Genomic DNA, 22796 nt, shown 5'->3' on the forward strand with positions numbered 1-22796 from the left:
AGAGAGAAAAGTGAGGGCCTGACTTGGACTAGAGGTGATGGGAATGGAAAGAATAGGGTAGAGATCACAGAAGGAGAACGAAGAACAAGGGTCAGAGCAGGGCAAGTTCCACCCTCCGGGACCCTGATTTGATTAGTCCAGCTTTCTGAACTTGGTGAGGGAGGGGGCGGAGTGTCAAAGCTGCCCAGGTGACTCTAATGGTAGGCCCAGCGACAGCCAGAGTTCTAGGCCATGCCACAGCCTCTTGCCTTGGGAGCCTCACCAAGCAGGTGTGCAAGGTGTCCAGGTGGCCTCCACCCATTGTTGACAGCCAGCCATGTTTCTCACTGTCTGGACCCTGGACTGAGGTCTTGAGCAACACCAGTTTCTGTCCAATCTAAACTCTTACCCTGGCACGCCCAGCCTGCCTCCTGAGAGAATGCTCTGCAGGATGTGGAACTGGACAGCTGTTTGGGACTCTTATTCCCCAAGGGGGGGGCGGAAGGGTACTCAGCATGCTGGGCTGTCTGCCCTTCGCACCAAAGGCACTGGCCTATGGTTTATCCAGTTAAGCATTTTCTTATACAGGTGATTTATTTTTTCCCCAGAAAGGAAATAGCTATTTTTCTTAAGACAAATATAATACCTGATTGTTGTAAAATAAAAATTTTACCCCAGAATATGAAGTAGAAAGTAGAAGTCAGCCTTAATTCCAAGACCTGAAGGTGCCCCCATTGAGAAAGCACAAAGACCCTGACAAGCCGGGAGCTCGCCTGGCACTCACAGCGGAGTCTTGGTCTGCTCCTGTTGAGCATGACCAGCTTCACAGAACATCAGCCAAGGCTACTGGATTGTGAAGGTCAAGACAAAAACAAGATCATTCTGCAATCATGTCTGAATGAGACAAAAACAAGAGCATTGTACAAACCACAAAAATAACCAAACATCCCCCTATCCTGGCTAATGGATGACTGTTGTTTTTACCAATTATAACCTAATTCCATTTCTTTCTTCATTCTTATCCTTCAATGACAAGAATCATTAAGATATATAATCATAAAACTACTCCTCTTCATGGGATGCCTGGGTGGTGGCTCAGCAGTTGAATGTCTACCATTGGCTCAGGTGGTGATCGGGGGTCTGGGATTGAGTCCCACATCAGGCTCCCTATAGGGAGCCTGCTTCTCCCTCTGCCGGTGTCTCTTCCTCTCTCTTTGTCTCTCATGAATAAATAAATAAAATCTTAAAAAAAAAAAAAAAAACTACCCCTCTTCTCAGCAACATCCAATCCAGAGCAAAGCCTTGCTTGCTTGAACCATCTCCCCAAAGCATCAACCACAAACCAAAACCTTAGCATCATCGTACTGAGATCCCTCGTGTTGCTCATGCTGTGCACTCTCCCTCATAGCAACAAGCAGAGAAGCCCAACTACACATATATTCCTGGTGGCCTTTAGCTAAAAAGCATTGCAATGGTAGATTTTGGAATATATCCTTTCAGATATCATTTTCCCCCGCATGTAGATATAGTTTTATTTTATTTATTTATTTTTAATGATATAGTTTTATTTTAAAAATGGGAAGACACTATAATTCTAATTTGCACTCTACCTTTTGTTAAATTCACAACATCTTTTTTTTTTTTTTTAATTTTATTTATTTTCCTGCCTCACCTGGAGGACCTGTGCTCTGCCTTATGGAGAATGGTTGCACTAGCTCCACCCTCATGTGTGGCTTCCCCAAATCAAAGCCTGAAGAAGAGATGATCTGTCTCAGAGGATCACATAGGCAGAGGCGAGCTTCAGAGCTGTCCCTGAAAGGGGGTTCTGGCTCCCTCTCCTCCTCCAAGTGTCACCTGCCCAAAGATCAGGGAGATGGAACACATTTGACCCTCAGCTTTCAAAATACTTACTGCTTTAGAAGGTATTTCACTTGGGATAATCAAGCTTGGAAACTTTCAGAGGAAGTTTCTCCAGGGCGGTGAAGCCAACAAAATGCCACAACAGCAAGGTCACTTCAGCTCTGAACTAATTTAAGACAAATCCATTAAATCAACGCCAGGAAATGGCTCTTGTTCTAGCTCAAAGTTTCTCAAGCTTTGCTCTGCCCGCCAATCACCTGGGGATCCTTACAACCAAATCTTGATTCCACAGGCCTGGGGCAGAGACTGAGAGTCTGCCTTTCTAACAAGCTCCCAGGAGATGCCGAGGCTACCAGCATAGCCAGGTCCTCACTCTCTGACTGGGTCTTCGCCCCAAAAGTCTGGTAAATCCATCTTCATTGCCTACCAACATGCAGGCAGAGTGTGATGATCACCGAGTGACATATTAGGTCTCTCTTCCCACCTCTGCGAAGCTTGCACATCCCTCTGAGGGATGAAGCTATAGGCGGGTAAATGTCCTGCTCTGCGGCTGTGAAGGCACAAGTTTTGACCCCACATCCTCCTCGTGTGCAGCTGTACTTGGGTAACAGTGGGGTGGCGTGCCAGGATGGGTTCCCGACCTTCCACTGTAGAGTTAATCCAGAGCTTAAACAGACCTGCTTTCAAAAAGCCTGTTTTCAAAAAAGGAATGACCCTGAGGCCCAGGAACCCCTAAACTGGTGCCCCCTGTCCATCTCTACAATTATCCCATTTAAAAGTTCATCTGTTCCCTGGGGCGCCTGCCTGGCTCAGTCAGATGAGCACACGACTCTTCATCTTGGGTTTTTGGGGTTTTTTTATATTTTATTTATTTATTAGAAACAGAGAGAGAGAGAGAGAGAGAGAGAGAGAGAGGCAGAGACACAGGCAGAGGGAGAAGCAGGCTCCATGCAGGGAGCCTGATGTGGGACTCAATCCCAGGCCTCCAGGATCACACCCTGGGCTGAAGGCGGTGCTAAACCACTAAGCCATCAGGGCTGCCCAATCTTGGGGTTTTGAGCTTAAGCCCCACACTGGATGTAGAGATTACTTAAGTAAATAAAGACCAAAAAAAAAGTTCATTATCCTAAATTAAGGGTTGAAAACAAAAATAGGTTCAAGAATTGAGCTAACTTCATGACTGACAGATTCATGAATGGTTACTAAAGGATATGGGGAATCAGCCAATTGGTTAACTCTTCAGGCAACCCTTTCTCTCTCCCTCCTTCTGCTGTTGGGTCCTTGCACCCATCCAGGGTTGGGCATTTCTCATTCTCTCCAGCATGTCTTGATGCCTGCCACCCCCTCCACCACAGCCGTGGTCCCTGTTTGACACCCTCACTCCTTCTCAACAAGGAGTGCAGCTGTCAAGGAGCATCTGAACAATATCAGGGGAGAGTGGCCATGTTTTTGGTGACCAAATTCTGCCTCAAGCAGGGCTGAGTTTCCGTTTTTCTGTCATGGAGCTGTATGTCCAATGTTGTAGTGTCAGCCAGTTAAAATTTAAAATTCAGCTCCTCAGTCGCACAAGCCACACTCTAAGTGCTCTAGAGCCACAACTGATCAGCGGCTACTATATGGGATGGTGCAGACATATAGTGCTTTCTAAATTTTCTCACCAAAATCCAGCAAGGCTATAGGGTGCCTTTGTGTGTTTTAGAAAAGGTACCTCTTCCTCAAGACACCTCACTGACCTTTGCAGGAACAAGAGAACAATAAATATTCAAACTATAACCATGCTGTTGTGCAGTGTACAACCTGCACCACCATACACAGCCGCCTTGATGAAAGGCCTTCGTTGATCTTTTGAGTCTCACTTCTCTCTGTCTTTCCCACCTCGGACCATGGCCTCTTATCTCTTCCCTTCTCGGGTCACTTTACATTTGGCTCTTGTATTAGTTCCCTAGAGCTATGGTAACAAATTACCATAAACTGGGTGGCTTAACACAACAGAAATGTATCCTCTCACAGAAATTCAAAGTCAGGGAGTCAGCAGAGCTGCACTCTCTCCAAAGTCTTCCTTCCTGGCCTCTTCCAGCTTCTGTGGGCTCCAGGCTTTTTTGGCTTGTATCTGCATCACTCCAATCTCTGTCCCCATCTCCACATGGTCTTCCCGTCTGTGTCTGTGAATTCTTCTCCTCTGCTCAAGGGACATTTGTCATTGGACTTCATATACCTCTGGATAATCCATGATGCTCCATCTCAGGATTCCTGATTACACCTGCAAATACCTTTTTAAAAAAAAAATTATTTATTTATTCATGAAAGACAGAGAGAGAGAGAGGCAGAGACACAGGTAGAGGGGGAAGCAGGCTCCCTGCAGGGAGCCTGACATGGGATGTGGGACTCAATCCTGGGACTCCAGGATCATGTCCTAGGCTGAAGGCGACGCTAAACTACTGAGCCACCCGGGCTGCCTTACAAATACCTTTTTTCAAAATAAGGTAACATTCACAGGTTTGGGGGATTAGGACCCGGACATTCCATTTGGGAAGCCACTAGGCAACCCACTAGAGTCCTGTTGCATGAGTGGCTTGATTGCCACCTCCACCTGGTCACACTCAGCAGGCTTCTGCCTGATGGGTTTTCCTCTAAACCGACTGGACCTAACGTAGAAGTTCTCTCTCACAACCAGGAGACATACCCCCTGGGCAGGCCCAGGGCCCCTCGTCCATCCCAGTGGAGTGGAGGCCTAAGGATCATCTGCAGGGTCCCCACACCTCAAACCTTCGGCATAGGTTCATTGCCCTATGAGCGTCTGCAGCTTTCCAACCACCCACACCAGCCTCTGAAGAGGGCACGCTCAGCCAGCCTGCCAAGGCTTTGAGGCTTCGGGAGGACAGCGAGCTGATAAAGATCAGACTAGGAGGGACGCCTGGGTGGCTCAGTGGTTGAGCATCTGCCTTCGGCTCAGGTTGTGATCCCAGGCTCCTGGGATGGAGTCCTGAATCAGGCTCCCCACAGGGAGCCTGCTTCTCCCTCTGCCTGTGTCTCTGCCTCTCTCTCTGTGTGTGTCTCTCATGAACAAATAAATAGGATCTTTAAAAAAAAAATCCAATTAGGGGTGCAGATGAAAGAAAGAGAGAATATTCATAATAGTAACAATAATGATAGCTACTAACTCTCACATGGTGCCTGCCATGGGCCAAGGAGACTCTCTGTCTTTTGTGTCTGTTAACACAACAATCCTTGCAACAAGCCTCAGTGGTAGATGCTCTTATCCCACATCAGAGACAAAGGATGAGAGGGATTAAGTAACAGGTCCAAATCTGATAAGTTTCAGAGTCAGTATAACAACTCAGGCAGTCTGGCTCCAAAATCTACACTGCAGCCAAGAAAAGATACGGTGTAGGCTGGATGTTTCTAGAAACTTAGAGGAGCTGCAAATTTGAAAGAAGAGTTGAACCTCAGTGGAGGAGGTGCCAAGAGTCCATGGGAAGTCCATTTTCATGACTTTTCCTTGGTGGACAGTGAGCCTCTTTGAACAGACCTTGAGCAAAGAGCTGCACTGTGTGGGCCCTGGCTGGTATTTTCATGCCCAACCTCCAACTCCTGCCCTGTCTCCCCACCTAGCCAACACACACAAGCTGGGGCAAATAAATGAATACACGAGTGAGGGTCATGACTGGGAGGATCTCAGCTCACCCTCCTCAAGCCTACCCCACTTGCTCCCCACCATGCTCAGAACAGAAAATCTCCTGCCATCTCACTGCTGTGAGATGTTTGGGGGGTGGGGGGGAATAGCGAGCAAGGTGGCCAGAGTGTCAGAGAACACGAGAAACACCCAAAGCCAAAAGGGAAAACAAGGAAGGCTTAACCCCCTGTGGGCAGAGAGATCTGAGGAGGGCTGAGGTGGCAAGGACAGCACCTGGCATCCCTCGGGGGTGGGGAGGACACCATGGGGGCCTATATCCCACAGCTTGACCAAACTCAACCAACCACACAGGCTAGATTTATGACTTTGATCACCAGGGAGTGTGGTTTTCTGTCTCAGGAATTACTAGGCAAGGCATGCAGGGGCAGGAACTGGGGACAATTCTCTGTGTGCTGAAACCACAGAGCCTGGCCCTGAGCACCCCTCCGCTCTGTGGGAGGAGGGCTGAGAGCCCAGGAGGTGGAGTTCCTGCTATGGACACACAGAAGCACAGCTGTTTCCTTTCAGCATTATTTCCTAGTGCAAATTTCAGGCACAGCCAAGTGTTGGAGGTCACAGGGAAGGCAGAGCCTGACAAGAGCAGAGACAGTAACAGAGCTGCTGGTAGATACTTCCCCCTGAGTTAGACCAGAATTTTCCTGGGCAGCAACGTGGAAGAGAATGGGCCCAAGTTATAGAGCCAGAGTGGTCAGGATAGGATTTCTGACCCTACCACTTATTCATTGTGTGACCTAAGGAAAGTTCCATTACCTCTCTGGGCCTGTTTCATCTTTGGTAAAAATGGAACTTAAAGCACCTCACAAGATCACAAGATGATCAGAAAAATGTTCTGCTCATAGGCTGTCCTTCCTTCCTTTCTCGGCACTCCCGCCCCCCCTCTCCACAGTGAATGTTCTGGTCGACATACAAATTGAAACTTCCCAGGGCAGGCCTGCCCCTTCTCCCTCCCCCTCCGGCCCTGTTCACTGGGAAAGGACACAAGAGCATCTCCCACACAGCCCTGGGAGGAAGGCTCTGAAGAGGACCTACACTTCATCCCAGCCAGCCTAGCAGGGGGGGCCCGGAGGGCAGGGGGGAGGCTGTGGCTCTCAGGCCGGGGGGTCTGCTGGACTCTCACCCAATGGTTTCTCCAGGCCTCCTGGGCACAGGTGCCCACACCTCCCCTTCCCAGGGGCCCTTTGGGCAGCACACAAATAACTCACGCAGCTAATGCCCCTGGATTGGCCCTCCAACCTTGCAGGAAAGGCCTGGGGATATTCAGTGACCTCAGCCCCAGAGAATGTGGGGGAATTCAGTGTGAGGCAGGGCAGACACAGCCAGACCTGAAGGAAAGGTCAGCAGAGGCGTGGTGCCCTGTCTCTATACCCCTAGGAGTCAGGGTGACCCCCTCAAGCCCGTGAGAGACAGGCCAGGCTACGGCACTTATGCAGGTTGCCACCCTGGGCCTGTCGTCTCTGCTGGCAGCTGCCCAGAGAAGCCTGAATTGTTTTCAGGTTGATTTCAAGGCCTCCTGCTGCAGCTGTTGGGCCCTGGCCCTTCCCTCCAGGGACACGGAGCTGGAGCTCTGGAGCTCCGAGAAGAGGCCCAGAGCTTTTTCCCAGGGCCCCGCTGTGGCAGCCCAAGAGCCAGAGGCCTGGCCTCCAGAGAGTCCCGGTGACCTGGCATAGGCCTCCCAGCCTCCTTTCCAGAACTCCCCCTTCTGCCTTCCCCTACTGGGGTGAATATGAGGCCTGCCCAGGGTTGCCAGATGGAGCAAATAAAAATAAAACACACAATGAATAGTTAAATTTGAATTTCAGAGAAACAGCCAATAATTATTGTAGTGTAGACATGTATCATGCAAAATTTGGAACATCCTTCCACCAACAAAATATTTGTTGCTTTATCTGGCTTTCAAATTTAGTAGGCCATCTTGTATTTTATCTTGTAACCCTGGCCCCACCTCATTCTTTAAGTTCTAAGAATGTCCTTCTCTGCCTCTTCCTGTGGGGAGACAACTGGAGAGTAGGGTATGTGAGAGGCATTAGTGTTTTTCATGTTATTACAAATATTAATCTGGTTTTCAAGCACTTCTTAAACTGAACTTTTTATTAACTGCATATTTTGTAGTCACCTGTTAGAATAAAAGCCTCCAGTGGATAATTTTTTTTCCTTTGCTTTTATTTTTGTTACCCACATGTGTTTTAGAAATGCCCTGCTTGTGTATAGGAAACCACCTGATTCTTAACCTTAATATCAATGCCTCTAAAGGAAAATACTCTTCTACCTTTCTTCTGTTTTTTTTTCTTTAGAGATTTTTTTTAAAGATTTTATTTATGTATTCAAGAGAAACACAGAGAGGCAAAGACACAGACAGAGGCAGAAGTGGGCTCCCTGCAGGGAGCCCGATGTGGGACTCGATCCCAGGACCCTGGGATCACGACCTGAGCCAAAGGCAGATGTTCAACCACTGAGCCGCCCACGTGCCTCTTTTTAAAGATTTATTTATTTATTTGAGACAGAGAGAGAGAGTATGAGGGGGTGGGGAGAGAAGGAATAGAGGGAGAGAGAGTGAGAAATCCCAACAGACTCCACACTGAGCACTGAGCCTGATGTGGGGCTCACAACCCTGAAACCACAACCTGAGCGAGACCAAGAGTCAGCCACTTAACCCACTGTGCCACCCAGGCACTCCTCTTCAGTTCTTGTTAAGAAAAGTTCAGCCCCTCATGTATCCTATTTCCCTTTGGAAAGAGAAGCTACCAGGAGGGTCTCAGCTTCCTCGCAGGGGTGCTCACTGCTGAATGGCAAACACTCCTGCTGTATGCATACTCTTTATACTGTGCTCTGGGCTTGGAGTATGTGAGACCCGAGGCCCAATCCAATTGGCCAGGGCCACAAAGGAGTCTCCAGTTGGGCAGGCTTGGGGATATAAGAATGCACCCCTTCTATTTTTGCCTCCTTCTGCAAAAAGGTAACAGAAATAGCAATGTTCCAATGTCCGGGATCACAGGAGTAGGGAGAGGCAAGGGCTCCTCCAGGACAGGCCTAGATGTCCCCGGTCTCTGCCTCTGGGCACGTGGCAGGTACCTGAGCCACATCTCCCACATCCGAGGTGTTCAATTGCACCTCAGCTCGGATGGCTGCCAGGTCAGCCACCTGGCCCCTCCGAGGTCCAGCTCTAGGTCACCGGGGAAGAATTCTTGGAAATATGCTGGCACTCTCCAGAGAGTGCCCTCCCTGCCCTGGCAGGGGAACCAGGCTTCCAGCTACCCAGCCCAGCTGAGGCCAGAAGCTCAGGATTAAGTCCTATAACACAGACCTTCCTCAGCCACACCAAGCAGAGCCTCCTGGGTTGGGCCTGCAGGTTTTCTCCTCCTCCTCCTCTTCCTCCTCCTCCTGCCTCTTCCCACGCCTCCCTCCCAGGATTCTTGAGGGCTTTGTCAGTGTGCCTCATGCCAATATCACACCCACCCTGACTCAGAGCGTGTGAGACAATATACATGCCACGCAGGGGTAGCTTTGTTGAGCTAATGGCACACACCTGCCTTCCCAGAGTGCTGGCTGGAGAGGCATTGCTCCTTCCTCTTATCATCTTCCACCTGTCAGGAAGTCCAGAGGGTTACGCTCTCAGTCTCAGACTAGTTGCTGGGTTCAAATCCTGGCTTTCCCACCTTCTAGGTTAGGTTATTTAATCTCTCTGTGCCTCAGTTTCCTTGCCTGTGAAAGGGGGAAAATCATCATCCCTATCTCATAAAGCTGTCATAAGGCTTAAATGAGGCAATCATATAACGAGCTTAGAAAAATGCCTGGCACGTAGTGAATGTTTACTAAATATTACTTACTGGCCATTATCCAGATTTGCCAGGTGTCCTCTGTAGTCCTCAATGCTTTGGCCCTACGGCGGGCAGCACACAAGACTAGGCACTCCAGGGAAGGCATAAGAAAGGGAAACTGTGGTCTTCATTCTCTGTTCTTGGGTCCGCTTGGAGAAAACCTGCATGGTAGATTTGTTGTGCTTTGTGGCCACCATGAATCCTTTGAATGACAGGGCATACAGCACTGCCTGTGTTCAGGGAAAATCCCACAGCTAGAAGTCTGTGCCTCCCCAAGGTAGGAGCCAGAAACTTGATCAGGAACTGGGCCCCATCAGTCAGATGCATTCACATGAGACCTTGAGGAAGCAGGAGACTTCAGTCACCTCAGGGCAGATGATTCTCCTCCATGCTTTCCTATGCTTTTCTACAGTGGGTGTTATAAACCAAATTGTGTCCACTACTCCCCTCCCCAAAGACCTTCTGTACCTCAGAATGTGACCTTTTTTGAAGATGGAGTCTTTTCAGAGATAATCAAGTTAATGAGGTCATTGGGGTGGGCCCTAATCCAACACGACAATGCCTTTATATCAGGGAGAAATTTGGACCCAGAAGCATGCACACAGGGAGAAGGCCGTGTGAAGATGAAGGCAGAGACGGGGTGTTGCTTCTACAAGCCAAGGAAGGCCGAAGACTGCCAGTGGACCGCCAGAAGCTGGGGAGAGGCACGGGACAGACTGTCCCTCAAAGCCCGCAGAAGGAACCACCCTGCTGAGACCTGGATCTCAGATTTCTAGCTTTCAGAACTGTGGGGAAATACATTTCTGTTTAAGCCACCCAGTTTGTGGTACTTTGTGGTAGCAGCCCTAGAGAATGAATCCAGAGGGGAAGTTCCAATGCTTTTGTGTCAAATGGAACCTCCCAAGAACAGGCAATTTCATCTGTTTTATTTACTAGCATATAAATGGTGCCAAAGAAATCTGTGTTCAATAAATGAGTGTCTTCTTCATAGTTCATAGCACAGGGCATACAGCACAGAGAGGTCTTACTTTCATAGGTGGCACTCTTATCCATCACCATCCAGCTCAGCTGTGGTCGGGGAAGGAACACACCTGCCAGATACCCGCAGGACACCCACACCACCACCTCCAATACAACGGGGTCTCAGGCCCTGTGTGGGGAGCAGGTTCTGGTGGGTGGCCGCATGGCCTTGTGTCCTTCAGGCCTAGATTGATTACTGAAGAGACCTTAGAAATCCTATTTGAACTCTTTTCATTTTAAAAACCACAAGCCCATCCCTTCCCATGGCATGGCACAACCTCCCAGGTAAACCTCAAGCTCAGCAAAAACATAGATCAGCATGGACCCTTTTGGTATGCCTTCCACACTATTTTGCTTTTCCCAAAGTTTCCTTCCCTCTCTCCTTTCCTCTTTCCTTCCTTCTTTCTTTCTTTTCTCTCCTTTTGTTTTATGTATAGCAGGGTCACAAGGGGAAGGTACTTAGTGGCAGGGGGGGACTCCGAGTTCTGAGGAAAAATTATAATTATGCCTGAGGCCAGTACAGTGGTTCTTGTTGCACACTTCCTAGTCTGATTTCTTTGGACCTAGTCTAATTCCTCTGTGACAATGGCTTGTGGGTAAGGGCAAAGTTCTGCACAGAGTAATTGATTAGTCTAAGTATGACTAGAGAGTCATACTCTCTCTCATTTGGACTGAGAGCATGAGTGCATGCATAGGAGGGTATGTGTATGAGAGAGTGGGGGGGGGGGGCATAGGTAGACTTAGGAAGACCCTTTCCTAGAGGGGGAAGAGGCAACTGCTCATGCTCTGTGATGTTAAGCTGCCTGTCCAGGCCTCTCTGCATCTGCATTTGCAGACCAGATCATAATGAGGACTAAAGTCACTCAGATGGGTCACCAGGAGTCCACAGGGCCCTGCCCAGCAGGGTTCAGCCTACAGGCCACACCCAGGCCTGTCTGGGAATGGGCCTCCCTGTGGTAAGAAACGTGAGCCTCCCTGATTGCGTAGAGGCTGGGCGTGTCCCTCACAGAGAGCCCTTTGTGCCTGGGAGAGGATTGGCCCCAGTTTGTTCAGGCCGACTTCCAGGCACTGCCCACCTGCAGCCATCCCACCCCAGAGCTCCCCACCTTTCCTCCCCAGCTGGGCCTCCCTTTGCAAAGGGCAGCCACCTTCCCAAGGACAGAACACCGGGGAGGAGGCCCCGACTTTGCCAGAAGTGTGACCCTGGGAGCCCCCTGCTAGAGGCCAGGGTGACTCCAAGGATGGCTGTCCTTGGGCTGGCACTGGCTGACAGAGCAGGGGCTGCTGACAGGCCCACCCTGTGAAACCAGGGATAAGAAATAGCCAGCTGTTGGGGTGGAGAGAAAGCTCTGAGGCAGAAAAGCCCTTCCCATTCATCCTGCCTGGATAGGGGTGAGATACAGCATCCTCTGGTTTGCTGCTAGGGAGACACCATCCCTGAAGGTCCACGATTACAATTACAACTGTTCATGTTCCTTTAAAAAATTAAAAAAAAAAAAAAACATGAAAAATCTCATGCTTGTCAGAGCCTTCCTCCCCCGCTGTCGGCTCCCATTATGAATCCATGGCATCTTCTGCAGAGAGTTAATTACATGTTGTGTGAAAGATCCAGGGCTTCCTTTTGCATCTTTTTCTCTCTGATGGGTCCTAACCCTTTGGGCTGCCTGCCTCGGCCTCCTCTGGCGCTGCAGGAAAGAAGGGCACACAGGGAGGAGAGGTCTGCCCTCCACCCTGCACTGCTCCTTGGGGCTGGGACCTGCTCTCAGAAGCTGCTGACAGTTCAGGGCTGCTGGCAGGTGAGCTGGCACCAGACCTACCCATCCAGGTGTCAAGCTCTGCTGCGGGGAGATCCCAAGTGCCGGTGATGAGGATCAGGTGCAGATGGAAGGTGTCGTTTGGGGGCCCAGCACGTTGCCCCTCTGCAGTCTACCTCCTTTTGCCCTCGTCCCCCACCAACAGGGGCGCTGGGTGGAGGGCAGCATGAGGATGGCACCTGATAGCATGCGGGTGAAGGCGCAGAAAGGGACTAGGACTCTTCCAGGAGGTTCGATGTAGAGTTTCACAGTTGCTGTTGTTCTGTTTTCTGATGGCTCCCACCTGTAGCCAGATATTTCATTCTTGAGATGGCTCATTTTTTTCTCCTAAGAGGCTGTGTGACCAACTCCAGAAGCAACGAGTGTGGATTAATACCTGGAATTACTGCCTCTCGGAGGTGTTGAATTTCACCTACTGATGAGAAGGCTAATTGCACAGCTGTGGGGCCCAGCCGAGCATGCTACAACTCCCCTTGGTCTTGACAAGTCACAGCGCTGCAGGGCTGATGGGCCCTCTTGGCCAATCCTTGCCCCCAAGCCAAGACACACCTTAAAGGGGAAAATTTTCTACTGTCCTCCAATATCGCTCCAGTAAACCAGCAATAAAGGGAGCCTCAAGATTGTGAGTTGAAAGTAAGCAGGTCTATAATTACAATTCTCAACTAACTGCACACAGACAAACCACTTTTTAATGGGGCAAACCTTTCATTGTGGGTCGCTGTCCTCCTGCAACTATACCTTTCCTAATTCCAAATTAGGGCAGAGTCTGGGAATGTTAATTCATTTTAATTATAAGGAACACAATCTGCTGCTACCGGATTCCAAAATGTGAATTTTCTATTCTTTTGAATATGGTGTTTTACAGCTTCCCGACTTAGGGACAACCAAGAGTGGACGCTATAAAAAAATAAAATGAATAACTCCTCTGCTTATTTCGCTTGATTCTTCAAAGCACGGCGTAGGCTGAGAGGGCATAACCGACGGGTGTTACAAACCACACTGGATTACCGATGAGCAGGTTGTCCACAGCCTCTAAGGCAGAGGTCAGTGGTCACATTCAGCTCAAATGTGCAGAGCCTGTGAGAATGCCAATTCCTGGGCTCTGCACCCAGAGATCCTGATTTAGTAGATCTGGGGTGGGGCCTAGAATCCTGCATTTTTAAATAAGCATCATGGGTACTTTTGATGCAAGTAGCCACCCAACTGCATGTTGAGAAACTCCAGAGGGGTTATGGCTGTGGCTTATAAGCATGGACATCAGCCAGACACCCAGCAGCTTCTCCCAGCCAGAACTTTCCTGGAATGTATATTCCAGGAAACTATTTATGTATCTATTTATTTTTTTTCCTATTTTTTTAATAACATTTTTTTTTCCTTGGCTATAAAGCTATTGCAGAGGGGTGTCTGGGTGGCTCAGGTCATGATCCTGGGGTCCTGGGATCAAGCTCCATGTCTGGCTCCTTACTTGGCGGGGAGCCTGCTCTTCCCTCCTGCTGGTGCTCGTGCTCTCTCTCTCTCTCTTGCTCTTAAATAAAATCTTAAATAAATAAAGCTATTGCAGAGAACTTATATAATGCCATAATAAAACAATAACAGTCACTCATAATCTTTCCATAAGGGGTGGGACTACTAACATTATCTTGTGTTTTTCTTCTCTGTATATTTTTTATAAAGCTGACAACATACTGAACATATCATGTTATTTCACATCCCCCATGTTACTATGTCTTTTCTGAATATGTCATTTTGAAGGTTACATAATATCTCCCTCATGTGGATGTGACTTATTTTAATAACCATCCCTAAATGTTAGATGTTAAAGTTGTTCTCAATAATTAATTATTATAAACAATATTGAGTTGAATCTCTCTATGCATAAAGATTTATCAACATTTTTGCTGACTTTGATACCTAGATTCCTAGAAGTGGATCACTGGATTAAAGGATATGAATGTTTTTGAGGCTTCTAATAAAGCCAACTTGCTGTTCCAATTTGCCCCCTCGCGGGCATACAGTGGAATGCCCCTGTGTTGACAACCCCCTTAGCCTGTGCTACAGCCTGATATCAAACACATTACTCTTACCATATGTTATGGGTAGGGTTGTTTTTCCTAAAAAAGATGTTGTGAAGTCCTAACCTCCAGTACCTGTGACCTGATTTGGAAACAGTTTTTGCAGGTGTAATCAAGTTAAAAAGAGGTAATTAGGTGGGCCTTAGTCCAATATGAAAGGTGTCCTTAATAAGAAGAGAATGTCAGGGGCACCTGGGTGGCTCAGTCGGTTAGGCATCTGCCTTCAGTTTAGGTCATGATCCCAGGGTCCTGGGATCGAGCCCCACAGGAGGAATCCCAGCTTGGTAGGGAGCCTACTTCTCCCTCTTCCCTGCTTGTGCTCTTGTTCTCTGTCTCTCTCTCTCTCAAATAAATAATAAATCTTAAAAAAAAAAAAGAGAGAGAGACTGCCACGCGAAGGCACAGATATCCAGAGAGAATGTCATGTGCTCATGGAGGCAGAGATTGGAGTGATGTAGCTGCATGCCAAGGAATGCCACCTAAAGCTAGGAGGTGACAAGGAAGACTCTACCCAGAGTCTCAGAGGGAGTATGACCGTGCTGACCTTGGTTTCAGATCTCTAACCTCCAGAACTCTGAGCAAATAAATTTCTGTGGTGCTTGGTTATGCATTCCCAGGGAACAAATATATGTGTATTCCCTGGATTGGTGTCAGCTGGGCCAGAAATGGAGGCGCAAAGCTGGTTTTTACTCCCTTTCCAAAGGGTGTCTAGTGCAGCCAGCCAATCTGTCCTTCCTGAGAGCATTTCCCACTTCTGTGCACAGAAGCAAGAGTCTAGGGCCCGGCATGGGACTCTGGGGCCCATTATCCATTGGAGCATTTATTAGGAAGGTCTGGTTTACCAATTTCCCTCAGCCACATCTCACATAGTAGAGGGGCTCAAAATTTTTTTAATTATTTTTCTTCAAACTCTTGGATTTGATTCAGTGGGATAAGTATTTACTAGGCTCTTTCAACACATTCTGGATTAAAACCTATTCAGTGGCTCAGACATGCCTAGCGTCTGGGCAAAGGTCATCTTTGTCACTGATGAGCCTCCGACTGATTCATGATCAGGTTTCTCTCAGGCCCTTAGCCCATGATCGGTTGGTTGATTGTACTGCTATTACATTCTTTACTTCTCCCAGAAATGTTGGTCTTTTCTGCAGTGGCTTCTGAAAAAGAGCTCATTTCTCTCTCAATTTGACCTTCGTGACCCTGGACAGAACCTAGATCTAAAGAATCCCAAATGGAGGAACATTACATTAGGAAGTTTTTACTTCTACAGGTAGAAAGTCTATAATACTTCAAGCTACTGTTTACTGAGTACCATTTACTGTCTCCTACTTCTTTTGGTCTTCACAAGGGCCCTGAGAGGTAGATGTAATGACCTCTGTTTTATAGGTAAATAAAACCAAGATCAGCAGGTGGCCCAAGGTAGCAGAGCTCAGACATGGCAGAGCCAAAAGTAGAGTGATGGGCTAACAGTGTCCTGGGCTCTCTGCTCTTATTATGTGGCCAAGGATGGCTTAGAGAAGGATCACTTCTCAGTGGAATGATAAATGCTGCCAGAGGATGCCAGATGTTTTGAGGAGTTATGCCAAGCTTTTGCAGGCAGATATTCCTAATTTAGCTCAGTTTCATGTCCAAATTTTCTGATATTTGCAGTAATATGGAATTTTGTTACATGACCTCGAAAAGTCTAATCTCTGCTAATTTGTCTCTTGATCTTATATCTCACTTTTAATATATCTTTCGTCCAAAAAGTCCAAAAAAGAAGAAGAAGAAAAGAAAAAGTAGGCCTTCTAAATGACTATGAGTAATCTTAAAACTTAATGGTCTTTGAAAAGTTTTGTGAAGAGATGAGGCCCCTCAAGGGAAACAGAGATTGCCTCTAATTTTTTTTTTTGTATGAATGTATTTACACATGACATGTTAGCTTTAATGAAGTCCATCTGTAGTCTTGATGTACACACAACAGGCTAGCTTTAGGGAGTTGCACTTATATTCCATTGACCCTCTGCTTCAGTTCTAACTGCTAAGGGAAGGAGCAAAGATTTCCTGCTGAATGGCTGCTAGGAATCAATGAGGATGATGAACCAGGGGGCCAGAGCTGGGCTAAACCATCAAGCAAAGAGCAGGCTGGGTCAAAACCCAAGATGAGGCTCTCATGGAAGCCAACACAACAAGCAGGAAGCCCTGTCAGACACAAAGGAAGCCAAGCATGGGGCAGAGGAGGGCAGAGTTGACAGCTAATTCATTTCCTCAGGAGTTCCACCAAGGGGGGAGCCGCAAAGATGAAACTCTGGGCTTCCCAGTGGGCCTCTGGGTGAAGAGGGAAGTGGAATTCAGCAAAACCTCTCAGACCCAACAAAGAAAAGTAAGAGTTACGACATGGATGCATGGGCCAAGTGCACTCAAATGGTGGGGCAGGAGAAAGAAGCTTCATAGAGAAGGGGGCAACTCAGATGGGCTAGAAACATGAGAAATCAGAATGTAAAACTGTGGAGGAGGCAACCCCTACCAAGGGAGTTCTCAGCTTGAAAAAAGAAATGTGGAAGTTGGGGGTGGCAACGGTTTGTGGCTTAAATATCCGGCCACAGCCCCCCTCCTGCACCTGGCCTTAGTTTCCAAGATAATCTCCACTGGCCCAGCCCACCAACTTCTCCAAAGGGCAACCACACAAGGCCCAGGACCTTCCACCACTAACACTTTCCATACCAACCCCCAGCCACTATATCTGCCCTCTGATGTCACAGGGCTCTGCATCTTGACCCATCTCAGCAAATTATACCCCTTGATCTCCCAAGAGCTGTCATTTTTAACTCTTTTCTACAGAGGCCTGTAGCACAGAGCTTCCGAGAAGTCTGGTTCAGCGCTATTTTGAGTTGGATTGGATTGGCAGAAATGAGCCGCCCACCCGCACACTTGGGAAAAGGCTGCCCAAGGAGAAGGGGACCAGGAGCTCCTGCTCTCCATGGGTCTGAATGAGGGTCATATGGGGCAAGAAGCAGCTCACATGGTCCCTGTCAAGGCTGTACTGACAAACAGTTCTGGACAGATCCGGGCGGGTTTTGTTCACCCAGCTGTTGTGCTACTTCTGCCTGCAAGATGAGACATGGACACCCCCCTCCCTGGGTTGGCATCACTTGTTGAGCCGTGGCTTTGGAAAGAACAGCAAGTTAAATCCCGGAAAGAGACTGAGAATGAAATCCAGCTGGAGGCCCACCAAGGACAGTTGTGTCTTGCTCATCCTGGCGGCCACAGCTCCCCTCCGCACCTGGCCTTAGGTTCCAGGATGACTCCCACTCATGCAGCCCACCAACCTCCCTGAAGGACCAGCACACAGGGTGGTGGGGTGAGGCGGGATGGAGTGGGAGTGGAAGAAACCCAGGTGCCTGTGGAGGTCGACTGCCTTTCTGTCCTCCTGGCTTCTCTGCCTTCCTTCCTGTCTGATGGGGGATGCTGATGGGACACACACACACACACACACACACCATCAGGATTAAAGCAGCAGCTTCCGAGTGCCTCTTAGGCCACTGCAGGCGGGTGCTTTTGCCCTCCTTGAGCATCCTAGAACCACAGGATGCAGGCTCTCAAAGTGGTTACTGAACACGAACTCGGTGGCAGACCACAGCACCTAGAGCCCCTCCAGCCTAGTTACGTGGAGGAGGAAGCCCTGACTCCTTCACATGTCTCATTACTGCCTACGACTTACCCATTTTCTGTCTTCAGGGGCCTTCGGCCTAAATTCTCGGGTGGTAAGAAACTCACCTTTCCAAGGAGTCCATTTATGTTCTTCACACATTCTCAAAATTCTTCTTTCCTTTTTTTATACAGCTTCCTTCCATCTTCCTACCACCACCCCCTTTACTAAACACCCACCCACCCTCAATTTACTGAGGTTCTGGAAACCCTGGGACCCACGTTCTCTTTGAAGGGCGGGAGATGGGGGGGGTGTCTCCAGCCTCCACCCCACCCCCCAGGGTCAGGGGAGGAAGTTCGGTTAGGTCAGGGCGTCGCTTCGGCTCGGCTCGGCTCGGCCGGAGCTGCCCCGTCGAAAGGAAGTGGAACACCTACTCCAGACAGACTCGTGCCCGGGTGCCCTGGGGCCGAGGGTGTGTGTCCACGCGGGGCTCTCTTCCTCCCCGCGACAGTGGCCTGCAGCCTCCGCCGGCAGCACACCCCCCCCCCCCCCCCCCGCCCAGGCGCCCCGCGGCGGGCCCGGCCGCCCTCCCCGCCCTCCCCGGCCCGGCCGCCCGCTGCCCCGCGGCCCCGCGGCCCCGCAGGGCGGTTTTCACCCTCTTTCGCCCCTCCCCGCCCCCCGTGACTTCTTGTAAAAAGCTGCGCCCGTCCCCACCCTCCTCCGCCCTCCCGCGGCTGCCGGCCCCGGGCCGGCCCCCCACCGCCTCCCCCGGGGGCAGCGCCGTCTCCGCCCCTGGCAGCGGGCTCCGCTCCGGAGACGCTTGACTCAGAGGGTGGCCGGGCGGCCGGGGTCTGCTGTCAGCTCGGAGCGGGGCCAGGGGAGGGGCGGGGGGGGCGGGAGGGGGCGCTGCGGGCCCGGGCGCCCGTGACTCAGGCCGCGTCACCGGAGCAGATGCCCGGGGCGGCCGGAGGCTCCCGCTGACTCATCAGAAAGCCCTGCCGCGCGGCCCGGGCGGCGGGGGGCGGGGCGGGGCGGGGGAGGGGAGAGGCGGCGGGCGGCGGCCGAGGTCGTCTGAGGCTCGCGGAGCCGGAAAACCCCGAGAAGGCGGCGGCAGAGGGGCGCCGGGGCGGGCTGGCAGCCGCAGGAGTCCCCGGAAGCGCGGGGACGGCGGCAGGCGAACAAGTCCCGCCCCCGCCCCCCGCCCCCGCGCGCCAGGGGCCCACCCCCCCCAGTCTGGCATCGCCCCCGCCGCAGTCTGGCATTGCCCCAAGCACCCCCGCAGGGGGGCGGGTGAGGGCCCGGAGGTTCCCCCGCCCCGTGTCGCACACGCGCACACGCCCACACGCCCAGCTATCGGGAGGAGGCGGTTCCGAGACCGCGGCGGGTCTCCCAGCAGTGGCCTCGGTGGCGCCCGAGGTCGCGGGGTTCTTCCCCTCCCGTAAGACTTCGGGTCTGTCTGGGAAGCGAGGCAGCAGCAGACCTGAGCGCCGGCATTCCTGGCCTCACTCTCAGTACCCCGCCCCCGGTGGGGGTGCTGCAGCCACCACGTGCTGGGTCACAGCCTGGCCCCGGCGCTTTCCTGTCACTGCCGGCCAACCACAACGCCCTGTGGCTCTCAGAAAATGGAACAGAGGGACCAGAGAACTTCAGGAAGGTGCATGAGCAGAGACGATTTCTCTGGGTGACTGTCATCCACCCTGTCCTGGAACCCAGACAAATTCTGCAGCATTCAAGAATTATGGGAGACCCTTCTGTGCAAGGTGCTCCCCACCCCAATGACAGGTGGAGGAGGAAGAGGCACAGAAGAGTCCATTGGTCCTGACCCTGCATGGAAAACCTGGCCAGGGAAGCAACCGTGGGCAAACCCTGAGCAGAACTGGGGGGGGGGGGGGGGGGGACAGGACAACAAGCACATAGGGAAGCCCTGGTGAAGCCCTGGTGAATCCCCCCTCGGGATTCGAACCCCCGCACGTCTCCTGGCTTCCTGGTGGAGCTGGCATTAGGGTAGGGACCTTGAAAAGGGATGATTTGAACAGGACATTCCAGACAGAAACAAATGCCTGAAACCAAGACCTAGAGGACGGGAAAGAGCAGGGTGAGTTCTGGGAATGGCAAGCAATCTAGTTGGACTGGAAGAACGGAGGCTTACAAGAGCATCAGCAGCTTGGCCTAGCAGACAGATGTGGATCTCAGAAGCAGGCACAGTGGCTCAGAGGGACCTGGAGCCACAGGGTTCCGCCCTCTGCCCCAGGGCACCGAGTCATGCCAGTTCCCAGACAGATGGATTCCTTCCAAGAATTCCATAGTCCTGCTCAGTCACAGCTCCTGGAGCCTCCCTGCCTTGGATGGCTTTTATTATTTGGTGTCTAATGCAAATCCTTTTCTGTTCAGATTTCAAATACTTTCCTCTTCTGTCCTTTGATCACTATCTATTTGCATTGATCTCCCTCAGTATTTCTCAACCCCAAGAGCACATTAGAATTACCTGGGGGTGCTTTAGGAAACAAAAATTTTGATGCACAGGCCCCCTCCCTGAAATCTGACTTCACTGGTCTGGAGCCTAGGCATCAGCATTCTTTCACTGGGCAGCCAGGGACGAGAGGCACTGGTGCAGATGTCACCATGGAGGGTATCCAGGTCAGGCCCACACTCAGAGTGGGGCCTCCTGGCCTTCAGACTTCCCAACTCCAACAAACCCTGAGAACGGTCTTGGCAGATCTCCAGGAGCAGTTGGACTCCCTGAGGCTGCAGCTGAAATGTGTTTCCCAGGCATCCACTCTGTAGCCAAGGCCAAAGTTTCCAACAGGAAGGCAGGGCGAGGCTTCTGTTTGCTTCCCGAGAGCCAACTGCCAGTGAGAGCTACCATGAGCCCCACCGTCAGGAGGACCAGAGGCAGTGAGAACTGCAGGCATTTCCCATCCACTCCACATGCTGGTGGGGGCCTAGGTGGAGGCAGCCGCATCTCCTGCAGCACTGGCCCTCAGAACTGGAGGAGGGCCCAGCCAAGGACACCCTGGGGACCTGGCCTATAGGTGCTCTCTTTCTTAGTGCCAAAATGGAGGTGAGGATTCCTGCCCCTTTGAGGGTCTGGAGATACATCACTTCAGCATGGGGACAGTTTTCAGTAAACATTTTCTTCCTCCCGTTTTGCTAGTAACTCATGTCACAAATTTAGGGAAAATCTCCAAATCTGGGCCTCAGCACTCCCTCGGTGTCTGTCCACCCCACCTCCCTAATCCACAGCTTTGGGGAGGACCTTGGAGCCATATCTGAGGCCCTGTGTTAGGAAGGTCAGGCTGAGGAACTTGGCAGCGGCCTCCCTGCTGCAAGGGAAATGATGTGGATTAACATGGGGGGAACCAGCCAACCTTCCCTGGGATGGGGCAGCAGAAATATGGCCTTGAGCCGGGGGAGGACTTAGAACCACAGGAAGAATTTCCTGACAAATGACAACGTTGCCTAAAGGACGCATAAAAGTCTGTGAAAGTTGGAGATTCCACCTCAGCGCCCGACCCTGTCACCACCAAGCAGCGTGGTTCCCATTTGACAGCTGAGAAAACCGAGGCTGACAGACATTCAATACCTTGGTGAAGCAGCCGCGTCACGCGGCAGGGAGGGGGCGGGAATCCGAAAGGCGCAAAATCCTCGGGTTTTGCGCCTTTCATCTCCAGCCTTACAGCCAGGGCCCTGGAGAAACCACACTTAGGTTTGGGCGTCAAACCCAAGGGGAAAGCGTCCTCGAAATGCTGTGCATTCTCCTCCCTTTGAGTCCCCCTCGCCGAAGAGGAGATCCTAGAAGTGTCTGGTGTTTACTGGAAGGTCTCTCGCGGCCAAGCTCAGGGCGAGCTAGAGACCGTCCAGAGTCTGCGGAAACAGCCGCGGCGCCTCGGGATGGCCCGTCCTTGGATCAGGCTCGGGCAGTCTGTTCCCCCCGGACTCGGACCCCGCACGTCTCCTGGCAGCGCCGCTAGGCCCCGCCGCGGAGTCCACGCTTTGCCGAGTCGCCGCGGGCGGCCGCACCGGAGGGCCCCAGCACCCCCGGCGCAGGGCGGCCACCCGCGCGCCTCTCCGCCCGCCCCCCGCCCGGCCGCGCCAGGTGCCCAGAGGCTCGGCCTCCCCCTCCCCCTCCCCCTCCCCCGCCTGTTCCCGGCGCGGCCCGCGTCTCGGCGGTCACGTCTCCCCTCCCGGCTCCAGAGCACGAGTCAGCCGCTGCCCCGCCGACCCCGCCGCGGGGCGGGCCCCGGAGGGAGGTGGCGCCGGGCGGGGCCGTGCGCTGGGCCCCCTCCCCCTCCCCCCCCTCCCTCCCGGCCGCGCCCCAGTCGGCCCCGGCCCACAGGGCGCGGCGCGGGCGAGGCCGCTGCAGCCCGGCGCTCGGCGGGCGGGCGGGGGGCGGGGCGGGGCGGGGCGGGGCGGGGAGGCCGCGCATGGCCGGCGGCGCGAGGGCCGGTGTTGCTGGGGAGAAAAGTGCCGCCGCGGCCCCGCCCCGAGCCCCGCGGGCGCTGCGCCCTCTGCTGGTGCGACCTCGGAACTGCACGCGGACCCCGCCTGCGTCTACAGCGACGACCAGCTTCCGGAGGCTGAGCGCGGGTCGGGGTCGGGTCGGTAGAAACTACTAGTAAATTAAGGATCATCAAAAAAAAAAAAAAAAAAAACAAGAATGACGAGTCCCACGTCCAGCTCCCTGCGTGGAGCCTGCTTCTCCCTCTGTCTCTGCCTCTCTCTCTCTGTGTCTCTCATGAATAAATACATAAAATCTTAAAAAAAAAAAAAAAAGCGAGTCCTGGACATTGCAGGAGAATGTGGGAATGTGGAGAAGAAAAAAATCACTCGTAGTGCCTACATCTAGAGACACACACTGTTCTATAGGGTCTACCCTTTCAGTGCTCCATATCGGCAAAACTGTGTGCGCATTCTTTA

General features: G+C 51.7%; 1 long non-coding RNA gene across 1 annotated transcript; it reads right to left on the reverse strand.

The window, feature by feature from the left end:
• Positions 1–1611: 1611 nt before the first annotated feature.
• LOC118351615 (uncharacterized) lies at positions 1612–18372 on the reverse strand. The gene is made up of 3 exons (XR_007401863.1): positions 18008–18372; positions 9358–9686; positions 1612–4109 (listed from the first exon to the last, which is right to left on the reverse strand). It is a non-coding gene; the product is annotated as an uncharacterized LOC118351615 (long non-coding RNA).
• Positions 18373–22796: the final 4424 nt, after the last annotated feature.

This window comes from Canis lupus, chromosome 13 (genome assembly GCF_003254725.2).
Source record: "Canis lupus dingo isolate Sandy chromosome 13, ASM325472v2, whole genome shotgun sequence".
Taxonomy (NCBI): domain Eukaryota; kingdom Metazoa; phylum Chordata; class Mammalia; order Carnivora; family Canidae; genus Canis; species Canis lupus.